This window comes from Megalopta genalis, chromosome 3 (assembly GCF_051020955.1).
Source record: "Megalopta genalis isolate 19385.01 chromosome 3, iyMegGena1_principal, whole genome shotgun sequence".
NCBI lineage: Eukaryota > Metazoa > Arthropoda > Insecta > Hymenoptera > Halictidae > Megalopta > Megalopta genalis.
This window is the reverse complement of record NC_135015.1, coordinates 9,029,961-9,053,446: the sequence shown is the minus strand read 5'-3', so window position 1 is coordinate 9,053,446 and position 23,486 is coordinate 9,029,961. Positions and strand designations below refer to the sequence as shown.

Sequence of the window (23,486 nt, the reverse complement as noted above, 5' to 3'; positions counted from 1 at the left end):
TTACACCTACCATATAGCCCTGATCTCGCGCCATCGGATTACCACTTATTTCGATACCTGGACAACTCCCTTCGTGATAAAACTTTTAATGACGATGACGCTGTAAAATCTCACTTAACTCAGTTTTTGGCCGAAAAGGATCAGACTTTCTACGAGCGTGGAATTTTCAAGTTGTCAGAGAGATGGCAAAAGGTCATCGTACAAAATGGAAAATACATTACAGATTAAACTTCGTTCCAAGTAAAAAAATGTTTTATTTCATTGAACAAATCGGCGATTACTTAGTTGCCAACCCAATAGATCAAATTAAGCCATTCTTCTCTATTGTCAGAAAGCAATTATCTTTTTCACTTTGTCATGGAAAATGTCATTCCGATATTCCTAATAGTCCGAAAATCACGACAAAATCAATGAAAACTGCTGTGCGATGTGTTTGAACAATATCTTGCTCCGAAGATGCTTTGTAAATAAAAAAAAGGGGGGGTTCAGTAGCGAGGCCGAGCGTGTGCACGTCATAATTACGATACCCGGTCGACCGATAGACACGCGAGAAATCACATCCACCGTGAAATTGGATGATCGCGAGACTGGTCGTGGACCTTTTTCAAAACGCGAAGCGTTTCTGCGGTTCTGGCCGCCCTTTACGAATAAATTATTGTCGGATAGATTGATGCGGTCTTCGCTCGTGGTGCGTGCGGATACACCTTGTCCGGTATTCAATTTGCTGTCTTCGCTCGGTTTAGGTTGTATCCGCCTTTTGTGGATGTCGTCGCTGTGCGGAAACTCAATTTGGCCGTACCTCAAAAGACGAGCCTTTGATACCGGAGACGGATGATGAAAAATTGCGGCGCGAGATGGAATCGTGTGGTGATAAAACACATTCAGGTCCCCCTATTTGATTGTCGACGGGACAATGAATCGGTATTACGCGCGTAGGCGATACCGACAACGCGAGTTTTTGCGCACGCGCGAATATTAGGCCGGTCATTGTTAGTTGCATGACGGATTTGTAATATTTCGTGGAAGTTGCGTACTTTGTGTCTGGGATCGAATTATTTTGAAACCGTTGCGTCGTTAGTCGTCTTCGCGATTCTTATCGTTTCCCCGCAACGAATTAAATATTGGAAATGTATTCCCTGTGCCTCCATCTACAGCGACCAATTAATTAGAATGCTCCCTTTTCCCGGTTAATGTATCAAATTGATATGTCATAAACAAATTGATTTCATTCTGCATCGTAATAACGCTTATGTGCAAAATAATTATATTAAATTCAATTACTAAATTTTGTTCACACCGAAAGCCCTACTTTAATTAATTGGAATCGCTCTAATATCATTCGAATTAAATTGAGTAAACTGCACACACGTGTCTGAACAATTTTGTGGCTTACCGAATGCGTTCATTGACTTTCATTTGCTTCGGTAACTCCGGAATTTCTTTTGCATTTCATAAAGGTTCGAACATTAATCATAAGCCGGGACGTGCTGTCAGAAACTAAGGACTTAGTCCATGGACATGGTCAGTCGAGTTACAATGGCATCGGGCCAAGTATGCGAAAGATTGAAATTTCAATGCGCAGGCTGCGATGTAATTTTCGATTTAAAAGGTGCACGAAATGAACAGCTGGTGTTTTCCCGGAGCAAGCAAATTGTTTTTACTTTGCGCGAAGTATAATGAAACATTTCACAGCGCCGACTTTTCCTGGTCTTCGTCGCAAGAAATTAGTCTGTCGCTTTTCGAGCATTTTCGCGAATAACAACCCCGCGCTGCAAGCGTTGTTGCGCATTCTTGTATTTCCCGAGCAATATGCTGAAGCAAATTCGAAACGCAAACGCGCTCTATTAAAAAGTACAAGCTTTATGGAACGTCATTATGGTCGTGGTGTTACAAAATTTCCTCGAAATTGCGGCGTTCCGCATAATTAAAACGGAAACAACGAGCACGAACGTGTAACTGTGTCAACGAATTCTTGGCCAATTGAATTTACAAAGTTGAATAATTAAAATCGTTTCGCCGGGTTTCGTGATATCTTATATTCAAAAGGATGTGGGATAACTTTTTCATGGCGGACAACCTGAGAAACTTGTATGAGACCATCAAGGAACATCTCATATCTCTTCATACGCAGTTTTTGCTGGGGAGAGAACCACGTCGTATTCATCTCGCCATAAAAACTTATACTTTGAAGTAGAACGACGAAACACGATGAGGGTTTATTAAATCTCGGATATCAAAAGTACTTCTGGAGAAATAGAGAACATCGAATGAAAACGGTACTGCAATAGTGGTCGGATTTTAAACAGCAGCAAATCGCGTTTCTGTCACAAAGATACTGCCACTATCACAATTACATTGTAGAGCCATTGTAATCGTCGTTGCGAATGTTGAATCAACAACCATCGATTAAATAAATTATTCGAGTATAAGTTTCTAGAAAGAAAAATTCAATAGAGTAATTTTTCCCTAATTAGCGCTCAGATTCCGCACAAAAATGGACAATTTGGGAAGAGGAGATACTATGAAAACGAGCCGCAAGACTCGAATAATCGTATCTCCTCTTCCCAAATTGTCTATATTTGTGCGCAATCTGTACTGTATTGGTCTTTCATCGTCAATCATGGTGCTTACAATTTTTCACTCACGATAAAAATATTTATGTACATTCATACTTTTGCAAACTGATCGGTGGAAACGGGTATTAGATAGCAAAACAATAAAAGCATTTTCTAATTGAAAAGGACATCATAATTTAGTATTTTCTACTATAGTATAATATAGTATTTTTTCTAATTGAATATTATAAAAAAAAGAACATTGATCTTTTCTTTTATGCATAGATTATATCTTATACTTTTCGATAAAAATATAAACAAATAATGATATCCCATGCTCTGATCTGTCTTGCTATCGTGAAAATTACGTAAACATATTTCCAAGTATTCTGAGCTCTCTAGATCCCGCGTTTCCTCGGTACGGCCACCACGCTCGGTTTAATTCAGATTCAACGGGGAAAGTTGAAGGTATTTCTCGCGTCGCGACGGTGTGGGGCACTTATTATCAAAATTAAATTTTGAGTGGTCGACGAGCGTGGTGCGCGGTCAGATGGCGCACATGTGCGTACATATATTGAAAGAGTGGGCGGGGGAGAAGGTGGAAGGAACCGAAGGTACTTACCTGTATGTGTACATACGCGGAGGACATGTATGTAATTCGTACAAGGGCAAAAGGTTCAGAACGATAACAAGCTTGGATAAAGGAGGGTGAGCACTGTTCATGGCGATCCAAGCTGTGACCCTGCCATAAATTTCCCGGAAAGTCTGACGCCTGAAAATTCCAAGCGTAAGAACGGGGCCGCGCGGAGGCTTTAGGTCCTCCGATGTCGTTCTCCTTTCTCTACGGGCTGTAATCCCGGTCGAAGACTATCATCGATCCGAAAAAAGAGCTCATTTGCTCCCAGTGACGCCATTTTGTCACCGCCGACAACTCCGGGCGCAATATCCCAGCCGGCTTAACAGTCACGTACTTTCTACCCGACAAATTTTTACTCGATGACTGGAGAACTGTCGGCGCGCACTGGCGTCTATTGACAACCATCGCTTCCTTTATCCCTACGGCAGCGACTCTATTAAACGTCGTGTCCGACTGGAAATTGATAGTCATGACGCGCAGCAAAGGGAACGAACGCTGCGTTCACCAATTCAAATCGAGACTGGATTCTGTAGTCGGGAATTCGGGAAACATACGGTGCTATGAATAAATTACGGAGTCAGAGACGTTGCTGCAAATTTCAGGACGTCGATGTTCCCATCAAAAGGAACATTTGCGAAACAGTTTTCTCCTATTGTTCCGTTTTTTCTAGTACGGAAAGATGTAAATTATAAACTTATAACTAGACTGCGGATCTTTATGCAAATTCTCATTTTCATAAAATTATAATTAAAGAAATGTTTCCATCGTCAACTAAAAGATTACTAATTATGAAAATAAAATAAAATTGCTATTAGAGCTTATTAATTTATACGTTCTCGAAAATTTTTTAAAATCTACACGTACCATAAATACATAAAGATCCGCAGACAATTTCTGGCTGGTTCCTCATCTCTCCTCATCTCGTTGGTCAATATTTAGTAATTTCGCTTTTGATCTTTATAACTGTGGTCTTAGCAGTGCTATGAAAGAAATTAATAACGTCTAACAAACACGGTTCTAAATTTCAACTAAGAAACATTTCTAATTTCTAATCTTCTGTAGCAATACACCTTTATTTTCAGAACGTATTCGATGAATGTCGAGACATAGAATTTATTGCGCACTGAATAATAATTCTCGTATCTTTAATTAATGGCATATTTATAAATGGACTGCAATTTGTAATTATACTGTAGCAGCTTGCGAAAGCTTTTTGACTTTTAATGCACTTTGTCCTGAAACACCTCGCTTCTAATTAGAAATCTTGAAAAGAATTGCAATATAGAACATGCAATGGAATACAGTGCAGTTTAATTTTTTTTTCCTCTGTTTGCCAAAAACACCGACGAAAGAAAGAACATTTTTTCGTCTCAACCTCTCCTGTAGAAACATAAATAAGAAACTGCAGCAGTAACGTTGCGGTAGTTTCGCGGCGAAGATTTCGAACTGCGTCCGAGAAAATACAAGCAGCGTATATTTTTTATCAGCCAAAATAAAAACCCACGTTCTTGTTACATGTAATTTACATGCAACATGAAGAATTCGAAAACGACTAAATAAAAAGGACAAATGAAAGAAAAATTCTGTTTCGAAGTATTTCATGACGAACGCGTAGAGTGCATGTATAATACGTGTCAAATGCATGTAACGTATGCTCGCGTTGTTCAGAGCCGACGGCATTTTGTTCCAACTGGGTATTGACGTTCCTGTTACATGATAAACTAGCAAATGCTATTTGAACTGCGAGAAAATCATGCTTCCAGTTTTGCCTAGATAAAGCCAAACGCTTTAATCATAAATCCTATTGTGGAATAACAAACTGTCGACCCGGAATGCGTAAAATTTGCAGCGCGCCGGCTCTTTTGTCTTCTCTAACCGAGAAAATTGAATTTGTCCGGTGATCAATTATGAATCGACCGGCATGCCGCCGCCGCCGCCGCCGCCGCATTTTCGTCAGATGTTTCACGTAAATTTCGACGGAAATGACGTTCATACCACAGCCACGGAGACTTATCCTCGGTGAAAATAAGAGAAACTCGTCATCGGGGAACGTCAGCGGATGCCAAGCTACGCTCTCGACGGATCATTCCAAGCGACTAATTAAATCCTCCGACGGAAAAGGCGGGCTTGAGCAGGCGTCACGCCGCCAAAAAAAATGTCTGCAGTTAAGCGTTTAATCACGAGTTGCTGATTGCCGCGGCCGCGCCCGCTAACCCGCCGGCCCGTCAAACGCCGCCTTTTTATTTCGTGCCTAAACGAGGGCCGCGAACAAGACGCGGAATTTTCGTTTACATAACGCGCGAAAAATTCAACTACCGTCGCATAATTCGCCGACCAGTAAATTTTCACGCGCCACCTTCCGATATAACTGCTGCTCCGCCCCTTGACCTCTAGGCTTTCTTCTGCGGCGCTCGTTACAGCCGCTCTGTTACTTTTCGTTCCATTAATTGTCGACTTTTTTGTCCTGTTCTGAAATTGCACAATGACAATTTGGGAAACCGCGTTGTTGTAAGAGTGACCAAGTTTAGTTAACTAATTCTTAATACGTTCGGTTTTCATGGAGAAACCGCTGCATTTTCTTGACATGTTGCGTCCTAAAAGTGTGTACATCCACTTAGGTATGCAGGCTATGCAGGATTAATCTGTATTCATACCGCTGCAACAACCCTGTGGACACTGCTCCGGGCAGATGCAAACAATGTTTATATTACATACAGATGCACGGCTTGACCTTGCAATTCTAATCCTTTAATAAACTGCACAGACTTTTCTTAAGAAGAAGTGACGATTGTGTTACGATTAATGAATACAATAATTACCTAAAATACTGTTATTTTTCTCCTTATAATTTGTGAACGAAAATGTTTCTGCAATTGAAGTTTCCAAATTTAGCGCTTGCTTTGTCATCGCTTTAAGATAAACACATATCACTAAATGGCGAGGGTTAAACGTGGCACTACATGTCTTAACTAGATCACATATTTTATGCATTTATAGCAAAAGTAAATGAGTGATATACAGAACACTGAAGATTTCAAAAGACCACACTATTTTTAATGTGTTGAAAATATCAAAAGTGGAAATACATCGTTATTTAACTCTCTTTGTTGCATAAAGATCCGTAGTCTAGTCATAACTTCTTCGTATCATCCTAAATTCTACTAGACACGTGGGAAATAGTCGGCATCGTAAACACAGCTCCCGTGAAATCAAGTGTCCATGTCTCAAAAGAATTTCGAATTGGTTGGTCTCTTGTTTAAGTATCGCCGGTTCAGGGAATCGAATTGAAATCGTTTCAGATCCCGATCGACGCAATTCAGGAACACTCAGCACGTTAAATTCTGCCCCGCAGCGAGCGTGTAGCTGCCGCGCCGCGGCAATTTCGATTCGGTCTAAGCGTTCATCTCTGCCATTTGCCGAATAATTGTGGGTCGGGGCAGGGTTCGTTACTTCCTTGGCGGTATATACGCGGACTTGGTGCGTTCATTAGTTGCCGGGCCAGCAACACGGACACGCGTGACGGCGTTTTGCATAGAGCGAATTGACTAGCCAGCCGGCTGTTGTAATTGGCAAAGTAGCAGCGCCGGTTAATTGGCAAAGTAGATGTGTTTGCGCGACGAAACGGTTTATTGGGATGGTCTGATTACCTACCGCATGAAACGAATTGTTACTGGACTAGCTGGACTGGACGAAACGTGCGCGGTGTGGATCGAAATTCTAGTATAGTCCATCTTTAATGGTTCCTTATGTTTCGAAATGAACGGAGCGTTTCACTTTCTGCGAGCTTGTATTTTATGCACGCCTGTCGAACACTGGCATTGATCTGTTTCCCACGAGAAGTGTTGTTACAATATTGTTTGTCCATTCAAAGAATAGAAAAGTTATGTATCCATTGTAAAGCAGATCGTACTTAGCTATTGTATCGCAAGAATTGCAAAAACGTTGCATGGAAATCGTAAAGTAGTGTCTAACTTGATTAAAAAGTCCCAAACGCGCATGGAAAGACGAAAAGAAAAGGACGAATCGTCGGGAACGTAAATTATTATTCAAAACCGAAAATTCTTTACAAGATATTGAGGAACAGACGTGCTTCTGTTACATTCTGTTGGATTAATTTACTTGATGACTAGATATGCAGTAGTTACTTCAACGTGTATCTGTAAACGATAAGTTCGTCCAGCGAACAGTAGAAATTGAATATATTTGCAATCTCCATAACTTCCAATTAGGAATAAACCTTGTTTGTTGTGTCCCATTGTGACAGAGAAATTACAACTGGATTTGCAAACAAACGAAACAAACAGTAGTAGCAGAACCGTGAATTTTAGTTGCATTACAACCGACATAGTGAACATATTTGTTCTATACTAATAGTTGCAAAACAGTTTAACTTCACTGAAAATTACGTAGGTGCTTTAACTAAATAATAGTCTTTTTTGTATTCGGAGTAATTCTTTTAAACATAACACGTTCTACGTATTATTGCCTACGTTCCCATAAACGCATAGAAATTAATTACTCTTAGCATCGTGTGACTAAGTAACTGTTCTTGCTGTGTATTATTAGATTGCGAATTTCTATCCACATTTAGGTTTCGTAGGAGTATTATTAAAAATTGTCTTGGTATATCGATGAACATCTTTTCCGTTTCATGAAACATCTATAAATTAAGTCTGTACACAAGTGTATACAAATCCTGATCATCTTATAAACTCGTACTTTCATACCTGATTCGTAATTAAAGCATTAACTGCCAAATTTTTTTTTAATTTTTGATAGGAAAAGTTATGTATATGCACGAAAAGTTGTGCAACAATATAATTATATTCAAATTATGTTTTGTTGTTAAAATGTTTCATATTTTTTAAAAGGTCCCAAATAAGGATTGCAGCAGGTTGCATGGATACAAAATTTTTTTTTGTTATATGAAAAACGAAAGACTGAGTAAGTAATACATAGTTACTATAACCTCTAAATTACATATTTATGTATGATATTTAATAATAATATAAAAATCAAACCAGAAATGTGCTTCAAATATGATAATTCTGTTGTGTTCAACTTACAAACGATTTACAAATTTGTTCACTTGTTGAAAAGAAACGAAACACAAAATACACACCGTCTGCTATAAACAATATTGACTGATATGAATAAAATGACATTAAACTGTCGAACGCACCTGATATATTCTTCGCGCCAAGTGGTGTATTTAGATCTCCAAGATCCCCAAATAAGGATCGTGGCAGTTAATGGGTTAAGCAAAGTTAGAACCATAACTTAGCTGACCAGAACATTTCCATGGTAGAAAAGAACGTAAAAACGTTACGATCAATCACTTCTTTCCTACCCAAATATGTTAACTACCCATCTAATTGAACCACAATAGAGGCACCGCAGCACGACACCAACAAATCCCAGAAATCATTGGAGCGAACGAGGATGGAAGGAAGGAAGGAGAATTCCGAAGTCCTCTTGCAGGACACGCGGAACATTCCACAAAAGCACAGACACAACGGTCCACCTTCTTTCCCTGCTGGCTCCAAATTGCACGTATCCCTTGGTCCGCGGTGCGCACAAGGAAAACTACCTGATTGTGTTCTCGAGAATTCGATAATAAAACGAGGTCCGGTCGAAGGCGGATGCCCGATAGGTTAGTGCCGGGGACTGTAGCCGCGGGAACATCCAATTTCGAGAGGAAGCAGGTCGGACATAGCAAGAATTATCCGAGAATAATGGCTCCCCGGCATCGGGTTTCTTTTGTGAAACAGCATAGCGACATTTTTCTGCCGGCATGGATATTGAGTTTCCCCCTGGTTCGCGGCGAGTGACGTCACGGTCTTTGTGCGATCGCGAACGATCGATCGTTACCGCGCGATGTATCACGTTCGTTGACACGTTGATTTTCGCCGATAATTTATGTCCGAATCGTTCGTCCACTTTAAGGCAGATCCTCGTCGCGTGTCCCGCTGCAACAGTGACGAATCGACGGAACGGGAGCGTCCGTTGCTTCCTTTTTATATCGAGGCTTTGGGAGAGCAGGAGCGCGATACGACAGCCTATGAGATATACGGAAGAGTGAAATTCCCCCATAAATCGCGACCAAGGTGGCCCGTCAGACGGGATTCGCGCGTCCACGCCTGAATCATCCTCGAGTAGCATTGCGGAACAGCCGCGCGGAACGCGCGCCAGCAATCCGGCGCGCGACACTAGGAGATGTTTGTGTATCCACAACTTCCGCGGTACGGCATAAATCAAACGCGGGACATTCTTTAGCCGTCCGAGCCCCAACACCAGAAATAAGCCACTTCTGTCCGCGCGCGTACACCAGCCCCGCAAAACGCCTCGATATATATTATCTTTCGTATAAATTCTACGCGCCCTTCCGCTCTTCCGCAAGGCTTTCCCCGCGTGTACCTTTCGGATACATTGAAACGAGCTGCCTCCCCGGGGTGAATCGAAGGCGCCCGCGTTCATGGTCGCATTCCTCGCCGACGTCCGCCTGGAAGAATGCAAAGTGCTTTTGTAAGAACGCAGTCGGTCCGCTGCGCGCCGCTGCATTTCCTGTCAAACCGGAAATACGGCCACGCCACGTAAATCTGTCGTCTCGACTTGACGGACCTAACTGATTGCGCTTAAAGGAGTATATTATGCGATACCAGCCTCGGATCGATGTCTTATTCAGTTCTCTCTGAGTAGACCTGCATCGAGGAAACACATTTAACGCGTCGCCTCCCGAAGGTTCAAACGATCCCCGCCGGGATTTGAATAATTTAGTTGCTGGAACTGAAATTGGAACGTTAAAATCTATCATTACGCAGCGTATTTTTATGTAAAATAAAATGTTCCCATCTCAACCGTAAGAAACAGAAGTTAGAGATGAAAATGTATTGCTTCAATTAATGCTGGTCGATGCATTAAATTAACTTAAATTCCTCTAAAGTTTTTACCAGTTTGTATTTCAGTTACTCATTTATACCATAAATACAATCAATAAGAGTTAAAATAATAATTAGAGTTAAAATAGCTTCGAGAGTGCAAAGGGTTAATTCTTACGACCTCCGGAGCGAGTCCATAAAATATTACTGCATGAGAATCAGTCAGATAATTCATTTAGATTTATATATGGGCTGTTTTAGCGAACGAAACGTACATTAAATTAAAATTTGCTGAAGCGGCACAATATTGCCAACTTCACTTTTAATTTCCATCTCATATCGCGGAGCATCTCCGTTATCTTCTGTCACGTGAAATGAGCCGTGTGATAAAGGGGTTCACATACTGAATTTTTGATCCGGTTTTTTCATTCCCCGAGCTCGAGTATTTCTATTGGCGTGGCGTATTAGTTAGCCGCGGCCATGAAACAGCGATTTAAAAAGTACCTCGCTTCTCGCCGAGATTATTAGCTCGCTGGAGCGTCGTAAAAGGTTTATGGATCGTTAATGACTTCAACTTTTCGCGGTAATGGAAATTGTATAACTGTCGTGCTCGTGGAGAGTTAAATGGTAATGCGTTACATTATCAGGAATGACTATTGTTCGCTCGCGCGGTCACCGGTTGCCACTTTCTCTCTCTCTCTCTCTCTCTCTCTCTGACTCTCTCTGACTCTCTCACTCTCTGACTCTCCCTCCCTCTCTCTCTCTCACTCTCTCTTACTCTCTTTCTCTCTCGCGTTTCTCTGTTTCGCTTTTTTTGTCCCTTCCCTTTTTTGCCATTCAGCCCTTATTTTTTCATTACCCGACCGAGCCGCCGGGCCGGGTGAAATTGAAGTTTCCGCCTGCAGACATTCGTTTCGAAATTTCGGTGGAAATCGCGTGTCGGATTACTTGGCGCGCATGATATTACGTTGGCCGGCGCGCGCGGAACACGCGGAGCACAAATCAAAATTGATTGCGCTGTTATCGCCGGGGTGCGCACGCGAATCGCGCACTCGCTTTCACACCAATGCCGGCGACAAAGATGCGGCCGTTATTGCGCCGCCGGAAAATAGAACGGACCCGCGAATTTTGCGCCGACAAACATCGTTCATTAGCATACCATTAATTATTTTCCCTGACGAGATGAAAATGGATCCTCTTTCGGTGCGCTTTACGTTCGGCTTGCCATCCCATTTCAAAATTTTATTGCGCCGGCTCGAACGTAATTAAATGCATATTGAAACTGTTCAGCGTGAATGTAATTGCACGGTACTTGTTGGACAACATTGTCCGATAAGAAATTCTTATCGGTGCTCTGGTATTACCGTTATTATAAACTTTTCATTTATACGCCAATTATACGGCACGGCACACTAATTGTAAGGAAGCTCCATATTGCAAATAATACCCCAGATCATTATCGGTTGCATACATTTAAATTTGTTAAATTTCGAACACGAGAGAATCCAACGTGCGGAGGCTGATTAAAGCTTCAGTTAAGGTTGAACAAGTTTTTAAATAATTGTGATGCTTCATTAAATTATACATTCAGCTTGATGGCTTTACAGATATACAGATATACAGATATACATGGATATATACACTTGAAATCTAAATAGCACGAAAACAACACATTTTTGGGAAAAATGTTAAATACAGAAGTCACTCGATCTCAAATGGGAGATACAACAATTTTATTTATTTTCCCCAAAAATGCGTTGTTCTCGCGATATTTTAGTTTAAAGTTTTCGAATAAGCACCCTCCTAAAATTATACAAACTGTGTTTGCCACTAAAAATAAAGAATACATTCGAACAAGTACCATCAACGTCTATAATACTCATCTCCGTCTGCCCGTAAAAAGGACGTAGCAGTGGAAACCGTCGAACAAATCAACTTAAACATATCGAACTCTTAGGGGCTCTGCAAAGGATATCAGTAACATTTGACTGAACTCAAAACTTCCTACATTCCTGCGTTCTTACAAATTCCTACGTTCCTAGAGATCCTCGCGGTGCGGATTCCCACCGGCGGCATAAAATACATGAATGGCGACGACCGAACGATCCCGATACGGTATCGCGCACGATGTTCGCTTAAAGGAACATCGAAGCGCGTCGAATCTGTTTCGACTCGTCTTTTCTCGTGCTCAATTCCCCGGCAAATAAATTCCGGTGGTAACGAGCGTTGCGAAAAAGTTTCACCAGCTTCGTGACTTGATCCGCGAGTGTGTCCGACGCTAAGGGTGGGACGACTAACACCCCGATGGGCCAGAGAGCAGCGCCGCAACGGACTTGACACTTTTGGCAAATTTCCACGGCGGGCTACGCGTTATCTTTTGTCTTGGAGTAATTGTTTCCCCGCTAGCGGGGATGCGGCGGCAGCGACGACAGAAACGACGACGACGACGTCGGGGTCGCGGCGGGAAACACGCTGCAGGACTATCTCAGATATGGACGCGGACATTTATGTCGTAATGAAACGTCAGCCAGTTCCGCCCAACCGAATTTTGGGAACGCTCTTGTCCCCGCTTGTAGATGCTAATTCGTATCCGCCCGTACTTCCAACTGGAATCCTCGCCACGTCGTACCTCCTGGCAAATTTCTACGTGCCCCCGCTTCGTCGTTATCGCTCATTTGCTTAACAGAAGGCTTCTCGGGCCATTGATTCGTTCCCGCCGACGCGACTCGACGAGTTTTCAGTCGAAAATCGATAGAGATTGAATTTTAGAATTCGATACTGTTAGCAAGCGAAATTATGAATGTTCTGTTTCTTATCATTTCTCAATTGATCTTTCGGAATTTTCATCAAAATTTGCACACAAAAACACGAGCTTTGCGAAATGAATACTTGAATTACGAGAGAGCAATTTTTCTTTCGTAGAATAACCGTGGCAATGATTTTGTATCGAACAGTTGCAAAATATCGAAACTAACAGAAAAGTTATGCAACTTTATTACGTTTCGTTATCGTAATTTAGTAATTACTAAACGTAATGTTTAATGCATTTTTGGAGTAGTTCGATTGTTCGTATAATAAACGCAGTTGTATCATCGGTTAGAAATATTTCGAGGATTACTGAAACGATGCTCAACCCAACAAAATTAAATGTCGAATGTAGAGATATAAATGATTTTAAGAAGATTGCTTCTGATCACTTGTATTTCCAAAATTAATATTAAGAGATGATCGTCGTTGCTTCGAGTTTTTATTTCGCGAGCCCTCGTAATTTCATCGTACCCACAATTTTACATAAGCCATTGCATTGTGAGTATACCTATCCAGAATGAACTACTTCGAATTTCCTACAAATATTGATAATATGCATTCTACTGCATACAGCGTCGAAGTAGAGAGTTCCATTACTTCTCAGTTAGCCATTTCCCAGAGTGCAAACTGTGACTTAAAACGGAGATTTTATTTAGATACGACATTCAAACAGCGTGCAATGAAATCTCCAGGTTGTTGGAACAGAGTAAACACAATAGACTGAAATTCTTTATACGTATTCTAGTGTATTTCACTCCGCCTTTTGCGTATAAATTGAACAGGCCAGAAATTATACATGTAGGATATTTGGAAATAGTAAACAGTGGTAAGAGGATTACATCGCACTGCACACAAATTCCAGGCAAACTCCATCACCGTACTGATTCGAACGGGCAGCGAATTCGCAGCGAAAAACGATGATAGAAAACGTGATTTACACCGAAAGAAGAGGAAAATGTATGCACGCCGATGTTTGTACTCATTACCTTCGTTCAAAGTGACACATATCACCGGGAGCCGTAAAGCAGAAAATCTGCTAGAGATCCAAGATTTATAAAAACGGAGTTTAAAATTACGCTTTTATTATGGCTGAAGCATGAAACAATTTGCATACGCACTTTTAAATTTCGTGGAATAAAACGTTTATAAACATGATGTTGGCACAGCAGCTTCGCCTCTCTTTCGACTAACGGCTAAAATCTTTTGATGTTCACTTTGGGAGAACGAGTTTGCTAACATATGAAAAACTCGTATTAATCAAAGGTTAAATGATATTTTCTTCATGATCTTCTAACAGATAGCGGACGCGTGAAATTTTCCGAATTAAGTTCATTGGAGATGCATAATCTCGAAAGAAAAATCACGATTATTTGCCGAAAACTGAGTACATGAATACTTTTCCATTAAAAAACTGTTGCTTGGAAAGATCTGCAATTTAATCATCGGTGAAAATAAATTCGAAACCGCGTTCGAAAGCAGCGACTAATAATTACATTTCTTTGAGAAATATTACGGACGGTGGTTATTTTTTCCAGCAGCATTCAGAAAATAGCCGGTAAATAAATTGCAATGCAACCGGCGCGTGCGGATGACTACGGAACACAGTGGCGCAAGCTTTCTGGCTGCAACATTGATTCCGAATTTGTTACCGACCGGTATTTAAAACCGCGGAAAATCGTGCGGCAAACACTTCGACGGAGAGATCGCGGCACCGTCGAACCCCGAAAAACAATGACGGTCGCGTAAACGAGAGGTACGAGAGCTCGGCTTTCAGGGGGAGAACGCGGTGGGGAAGAAAGAGATTTCGAATCAAAGAGGAACGGCGCGCGGTGGGAAACGTTTTGTCGTAATGTCGACAATTACCAAGTCGCCATTAAAATCCTCTCGCTGTTTCAGCGTACGTCCTGTTCCTTCTTGCTTTAACTCTAATTAACCCCTTTCCTCGGGACGGTTTCATTTCGCGGGTCCTTTGTGATCTCTCTGCCGCCCGCGCCGACAGTATCGCATTTCGGTTAACGACAGACTAACGGTCGGCCAGCCCGAAAAACAGCAACCTGGAATGTTTTTCGAACGATCTACCGAATGTTTGGATTGTACAGGACGCGAAGGATTTCATTTGGACGTTATCGCAATCTCTATTGTTTCTCATCTTCGCTATACAGTTGAAACTGCAACAGTCACGCAATTTAAATATCGCGGGATATAAAAAGAGTTACAGTTGCACGCTCGAAATTGCATCACTGAAATTCCCTTTATTCCGGAACAGAAATTGGATGTTGATTAGATAGACGGAGCCATTTAACATGTGAGCCTGTTTGTCTCTAACAGGATCCGTTATGCATCGTATTACGTTCGCTGTTACAATTTTTATAGTTTTTTACAATATCCTATAAAATCCTATCCATTTATAAAGTATGAGGAAAAAACATTCGAACGTTGTAATTTTGTAATTTTATCACCAAACTTGTTATATAAGAACGACAAAACTGAATTTACTTAGACAATTCGCCATTTTCATTGTAATATACGTTTCAATTAAAAGATCTGTTCAATCATTTCCTACAAAAGAGTCTACCTAATGTCAACAATTTTTAAATAAAAAATGCGAAACCGATCAAAATGACCGGCACGGTAGGTATAACGTTAACCCGAGAAAGATAACCTACGTCGCAGAGGCGCCTGCGAAGACTGTTGATTTTTGTTAATTTTTCATAGAGGTCTAGTGATTTAAGTTTAAAATTACTTAAAATATAAAAAAATATAATATAAATGCATTTTATTTTTACAATAATGCCAAACCTTTAAAATGACTAGATTAACTTAAATAAATATCCATTGTTAGTATAAAATTGACGCCTTAGAAAAGCATGCGCCTCTGAAGCATATGGTTATCTTTTACGTACGTTGTCATATGGTTATCTTTCTAGGGTTAAACAAACACATGTACGAACTTCACGCTGGTAGCGACGTGGCATAGTTAATCCTCTCGTCCTCCGCGACGTGTAAATTTACACTATTGGTGCCTTGTACGTCAATTTGTACGCTTTCCATTTACAGTGTTAATAAGCATGTAGACAAATTGGATCACCGGCATCGAGGGGGTTAATTCCGTTCGCCGTCCCTCGTCCATTCGAAGACAAAATTACAGCGGACCTAATTTCCCAAAAGATGGAGGTACCGCTGAAAAACCGTAGCCGGGCGTTTCTCCGGTCGCGTGTTCCGCGGACAGCAACTTGGAAAAAGTTAATGCCATGTATCGCGATACTCGTCGCCGCGCATTCTGCCGTCGGCGAGCGCAAAAACGTCAGCCGCGAGAAATCACATTAGAGAACAGACGAGGAAACGAGTCGAGGAGGATTCGCGACGGTGAACCTTGCGAGAATGTCCGTCCTCGGAGCGGCAAAATTTCGCTGCTACTTTTTGTCGGGGCCGCGACGGATCGAGGTTTAACATAAGCTTCATTTACGGAAGCCCGAAACAGATGTGGACGCCGCTGTTTGCCGTGCGGATCCGAAGATAAATAGCGGGACTCGGGTTTTCTTTCATCGTTAAAATCGCCGCGGCTGGAATGTACGTTACAAAGGTGTTTGAGCTGCGATGGATCACCGATCGCTTTTGTCTCGTCCACTCTTTTCCACGTGCCCGTGACAGAGTGGCCTTTCGATTGGGAACTTAAACTTGTTTACTATCGGTTCGCTATGCTTTCCAACAGCTTTGTCACGTGCTTATTTGTATTTTCTGCCTTTTTGTATTTGAATTCTAATTTTCCCCGACAACGTCCGGTAACAGAGGATGCTGATGAAAAGTCATAAAATCTCTTTGAACCTACGCGCTATCGGTAATTTTACGTTTATTCGCAGTACAAGGATAGCCTTTAAATACTTCAGCTAGAAAAATTTCAAACGGAATAACTTTTCTGTAAAATCTATCAGCACAAAGTGATTATTATGATTGTGAGTATACATAGATTGTAATAAATATTTTATGCATTTTGAATTATGGATATTATGCATTTAAAACAAAGATGTGCAGATCAAATGTAAAAGAGTGAAAGCATTTAAGAAATTAAAAAATAGCGTTGTATTGCTTTCACTTAAACGTGTACGAAGCTCCTGCAGCTTGCAATTAATGTGTATAATTTTTATTTCACATAAAAATTCGCAGTCTTGCAACAAATCGTACCCGAGGAACCAATTGCTTCCCAAAAAAAGGAAAGTTGAGTACGCATTTGTTGTTTCGATGAATTCGTATACTTGGAGTCCAGTACGACTCTGTTCTATTGAATAATGCTTTACAAACTACCTCATAAAGGACACCGTTTTCTACAGAGAACGAAAATTTTAAATACCGGACATCAAGGGAAAGCGTTGGCCATTTAATCTGCTCCAGAGCACGGTACTTTGTTGCGAAAACCATTTTCCTATTGTCCTCAAAAGATTCTCGACCCGCGGCGCACAATATTCCAAGGAAAACAAACCAGATTGCACTATTTACAATCAAGCAGAATCGCAAGCAAACCAAAATTCACATGTACGATTTCTCGCGGGCGGGTTTGCTAGCCGCTTCCCGGGGTTCTTCCTGGTTCGCCGACCGCCATTATTTCGTCAAAGCTTTTTTGTTCGTTCTTCGCGAGTATTACGTCGCTCACAAACAAATGGCTTATTCGCTCCGACATTTGTCTTTGTACTTCAGCCAGCGTACTTAAACCATCCGAGACGCAAGTAAAATATTTGTGCGCATACTGCCCCCTTCCCCGCTCGCCATCGTTCCATCCCCTCGGCCAGGATTTTTCTTTTTTGCTGGGCACCCTCGTTGACTGTACCCGTCTTACTCCACCCTCGACCACGGTAAACTCGCTAACGTGTATTTTCGCCGCGAGGGTGGGGCGGGGGGGGGTGAGGTGGTAGGGAGCGAAAATCCTATCGGTAATTCTGTCTTAAACTATTTGCGGAGAAAATGTCCTGAAAGCCGCGCAAACAAGCAATTCGTAAAACGAACGACCACGTTTCTTCCCTTCTTATTTCGCGGCGTGCTTGAATTAATCCGACGTTATGGAAACGGAACTGCTACCGAATAATTTATGATTACCGCGGACTTGCTTCCGTCTACTCGAGCCGCCCGTCGTCGTCAGTCGTACTTGCCGCATTAGATGACTCGCCGTGTTTTGCGAAAAATTCTGTAATATTGTAGCATTTAGCGTTCACTTGCTCGCTGCAAAATAATTTGTCGACGTCGGGACTCTTACTCTTGCGTAATTGCTCGCACGTGATCACCGGATTGCGGATTTCATGAATTTGTAACGTGAAACGACAGGAGAAACACGAACAGTAAAAGCGATAAACAATTTTACGGATGTAGACAGATATGTTTTACTTTATACCACAATTGTGGTAGAAACTTTTTACCTTGCTTAACACGTTGACTGCCACGCGTATTTACAACAAAATCGCCTACAGGCCACCCGTGCCGCTATAGGAAGCGTGCGCTGTTAATTCATATCTGTTTCTGTTCCTGCATGAACAGTTGGAATCTTTGCCGAGTACCGAATGGTATAACTTAAAATCTCTGCCCTTATTTTTTTCAATAATGAAAAGAGATCGGATTGCCCGGAAGGAGAAGCATAAATAAAATTACATCGTCAGATTCTGATTTGGATACTGATAAATATAATCTTGGTGATAATGAATGTTATGAAGATACTATTGACGAGATTTTACGAGAGAATTGGTCATGGAAGAAGAAAGAAATGTTGATGATACCGAGGAAGCTACAGTTCAAATAAAAGATACGAAATGGACCGATCAGACGCACGGGCATATCTGAAAAAACAAACAACATTTTGTCCAAGCTGTCCTGATCAACCTCAACTTTGCAGAGAATGTTTTAATGTTATACACTGCGAATAATTTTTTTAATAAACCATTTTTATAAGAATTCAATAGTCTCATTACCTCCTGTAGAATATTTGTCGAAATATTTTCGGAAATCCTTTGTAAGTAGTCAAATCAGGGTCACCCGAATTACGGGTGACGTGGTCTGATGAGAACTTTTGCTGTCACCCGAATACGGGTGACGCGGCAGTCAACGTGTTAAAAGTATACGTACGCCTATTAAAACGTGGCAACTTTTATTGAATCTGGACTAAAAGACCGCGTTTTAAGAGGCGTAAGTAGTTCGGTATTCGATTAAAATAAATTGACCGTTCAAATTCGAAGTAATGTCGTATTATTATGAGCGAGATCTACGTTTATGGGGTTAATCTAAAATTTTAATACATCCATAAATGGTACCTTGCTCGTAATCGTGTAAATGCTTGAAATAGTACATAATTATCTTCATAATCCTGAGCTGCGAAAAACGTAAAGAAAAAATGTTCCGTTCGTAATTCACTAGATCGCCACGCGTGTTCGAAACGAGACGTCAATTTTCGTTTCCATGCGTTAAAACCGCAAAGAAGCGGTATAAAATATGCGAATTCGATCACGGATACATTTGACGCACGCGACACGGAGACACCTGGCAAAAATCTCGTGACCGTGACGTGGATGATCCATTTGCATCAGCGGAAGCGAGGCCGGAAAGCGGGAACATTGATCGGATTAAAGCAAGCCGACAGGTTATATCGAAAATTAATCGTGTCCAGTCCTGACCGCGATTCAAAATTCACTGGGCAGCTAGACAATGAAATATTCAGGATCACCGTTGGCCGGGCTGGATTCCTCGCAGCTTCTAATGCAGTGTTTTATATTCGATTAATTCCGTCCGGTTTCACGCGGGATCCGCGTGCGCCCGGCCTGTGGAAAGGCTCCGCTCGAAAAATTTCGGATTCAGATCGAGTCGGAGGGCTCGGATTCAGCCCACTCGCCACCGGCCGGCACTGCCGCGCCGAGGAAACTGTTCCTTTTCGACAATTTTCCGGCGAAATCCGGGCCCATCCACTTAAATAGAACATCAACACCAACGAAGCCCAGACGGCGCGGCGCGGCTCGGCTCGGCTCTGGGTGCAGCGCGATCGAGCGACGCGCGACATCGTAAATAGACCGTCAAAATCATACGCTCGGCAAACATGCTGTCGCGCGAACGCGACGTTACCTCTCGCCGTCGCATCGACAGACAGACTCACGGACAGGTGAACAAACATTACGCGTGTACGCGGCGATCACGCTTGTCAATGCCGAACGGCCCCGAACTGCGCTGGAACACCGGCGACGTTTATGAGGAATCGTCTGTATTTCAGCCTTCCCCTGAAGGAATTTCCTCTGCGACACTATCTAGCTGGGTTTTCCTTTGAGCCTCGATTCAGCAGCATTCTTTAGACGCCACCCGGTGGGATCTTGACTTGTGCACGTTTCCCCTCGTACAGAAACGCAAAAGCCAAGGCTGATGCTAGCGGTGCTTGGAAGTTTTGTTGGATTCGGGTTCAATAGTGTCAGCGGGGATAGCGGGACAAATTTTGGGAGGTGGAAGATGGTAGTGGCTAGACTATGGATTTTTATGGAATATAAAAATGTTCTGCAACTGTTGTAAAACACAGGAGCCAACCAGAAACATTTTCCTTTCTTTAACAATTTTGTTAGAACGAAAATAATATGTTAATACTCTCTGATTCTTGTAATCTTTCTGTTTTCTTTTCTTTTCAAATTGCGGCTACTCATTTTTGTCTAAGAATATTCTGCAACTGTTGTAAAACACAGGAGCCAACCAGAAACATTTTCCTTTCTTTAACAATTTTGTTAGAACGAAAATAATATATTGATACTCTCTGATTCTTGTAATCTTTCTGTTTTCTTTTCTTTTCAAATTGCGGCTACTCATTTTTGTCTAAGAATATTCTGCAACTGTTGTAAAACACAAGAGCCAACCAGAAACATTTTCCTTTCTTTAACAATTTTGTTAGAACGAAAATAATATATTGATACTCTCTGATTCTTGTAATCTTTCTGTTTTATTTTTTTTTCAAATTGCGGTTTCTCATTTTTGTCTAAAAATGTTCTGCAACTGTTGTAAAACACAGGAGCCAACCAGAAACATTTTCCTTTCTTTAACAATTTTGTTAGAACGAAAATAATATATTGATACTCTCTGATTCTTGTAATCTTTCTGTTTTCTTTTTTTTTCAAATTGCGGCTACTCATTTTTGTCTAAGAATATTCTGCAACTGTTGTAAAACACAGGAGCCAACCAGAAACATTTTCCTTTCTTTAACAATTTTGTTAGAACGAAAATAATATATTGATACTCTCTGATTCTTGTAATCTTTCTGTTTTCTTTTCTTTTCAAATTGCGGCTACTCATTTTTGTCTAAGAATATTCTGCAACTGTTGTAAAACACAGGAGCCAACCAGAAACATTTTCCTTTCTTTAACAATTTTGTTAGAACGAAAATAATATGTTAATACTCTCTGATTCTTGTAATCTTTCTGTTTTCTTTTCTTTTCAAATTGCGGCTACTCATTTTTGTCTAAGAATATTCTGCAACTGTTGTAAAACACAGGAGTGGAAACATGTTCCTTTCTTTAACAATTTTGTTAGAACGAAAATAATATATTAATACTCTCTGATTCTTATAATCTTTCTGTTTTCTTTTCTTTTCAAATTGCGGCTACTCATTTTTGTCATAAATTCATAAAACCCGCAGCTAGTAATGATAATGTACAGTGGTTTAACAAGGTATTTGTGCGGCTCGAGTTTCTTTGGATGCAATGTTCTATAAAGAATTAGGGTTGATAGTTTCGCAGATCACTTGTTCGTGTGTACGACTCTGCAAGATTTCTTTAAGTTATAAATATCGGAATGTGTGTTATGAGTAGAATGCGGATTTACGCGTTTGCGACAAAAATGCGTAGGTGGAACATAAAACAATGGAAAGATGTCAAAGCTTTATGGATGCTGTTACATTATTTCCAACCTATCGGACCCATTGAGAAAGAAAAAGAACTTGTATTTTACTTCAGTTTGTCACAATTGAGATAGACAATTTTCATTTCGCGTAAATAGTTGCGTGTTTGCAATTTGACGATCATGAATTGAGGTAGACACCGAATACAAAGAAACATTTGAAACATCACAGAACCTTAATGAAATGGATACGGAGTGTAGTAGTGTTGAAGCACGAGCGGTTGTTACGCACGGGAGATTCGAAATTTGTTAAAAATTGTATCTGTATCCTTTAAAGTATCTTGTGAATAAAAGCCCTGCTTCAGGTATTGTACTCGTCTCAGTGGCCTCGTTTATATCTTTTTTAATGCCTTTCACGTGAAAATAAACAAATATTTCATCCAAAATTCTCTCTGCCACATAAAGGCCATTGAAACGAGTAGGTACAATACTTGAAACAGAGCTTATTTTATAGAACAGGTTTCAAAGGATGTGGTTATATTCTTTATTAAATTTAACCCTTTGTTCTCCGTTGGTACAGCTGCGCTGTGGCAACCGCTGTTGATATTCGTAATCCGTTGTTCAATAGTAATAACGACACCGCTATACTCATTTACGTTACAACAAAGCACAAAAATATTTTCGTGTAGAGGTACTTCGCTCTAACAGTTAGAACCTACAATCTTCTGAAATCTATTCGTTAACGATGAAAAATATTATTACGCTACAAATAAAAAACATACAGAATGAAAAGAAAGAAATATATTATTGCACAGTAAGAAGTAATATTATTAGTAATATTATTGCATAAGTAATTTCTTGTTTAATCGCGATTACTTTTCCAGGAAGGCTAAAATTTCGAAGGAAAGGTATCGTGAGATTGAATGATTCGAATTGAAATATTTGTGAATTTAATGTACAGCAATCAGCAGTAACTGTATCATTTATCATTCCATCGAATAACATCCTAAATCGATCTAAATCTCAAAACGACTGCTACAATATCTCGCACATCCTTCTAGATAAGATAGTCGATTTGCTTTTCTATGCTCTGTCGAGTTTGTGCATCACTTTGAAGCATCGGTCGGAAATTCTGAGAAGGTCCGGAGCCTTTACACTGCACGATCGACCGATTTCACCCCTTGTCCTGCGCCACTTTATACGATCGCTGCATCAATATTACATCTCTTTATATCTATCTTCGCGCGGAGCGAATATTTGCCCACGGTTACACAGATACATATGCACCTATTCCATTGTTTGCGACAGTCTCGGAACTCGACCCAGCAATTTAATCTCCTATTCGGATTCTTAATATCGTGGTTATTGAATAAATAAAATCGAAATTTCCAACTTCCATTGAACGACATCTATACGAAACATTTTCTCTCGATGATGGAAAAATTGTTTCAAGATTTTTGTTGTGCTTTCTTTATCAATTTATTAATTCTGTAGTGTTTAGTAAAATCGTTGTTCTTTCATAATTATCAAGGGTTAGTTGATTTCGAGTACAATACAATCATTGCCTTCAAGCATATTACAGCCAAACATTTTCTTTTCTAAATCGCGTGTGTTTTGCATTATTATACCTCCACAAATTTCAACAATCTGCTAACAACAATATGAGTATTACAACTTGCAAATCTTCTCTTAGTCATCATTAGCACCATAAAGCTAACACACTAGCATGTACACAAGATATTGTTAGCAACAAGTGCAACCTTGGAACAG

General features: G+C 40.7%; 1 protein-coding gene across 8 annotated transcripts in view; it reads left to right on the top strand.

Annotated features, from left to right (window-relative positions):
• Positions 1-23,486, top strand: part of LOC143259073 (putative receptor-type tyrosine-protein phosphatase mosPTP-1) — a 690,783-nt gene that overhangs the window by 527,499 nt on the left and 139,798 nt on the right. The gene's annotated exons all lie outside the window — the stretch shown is intronic.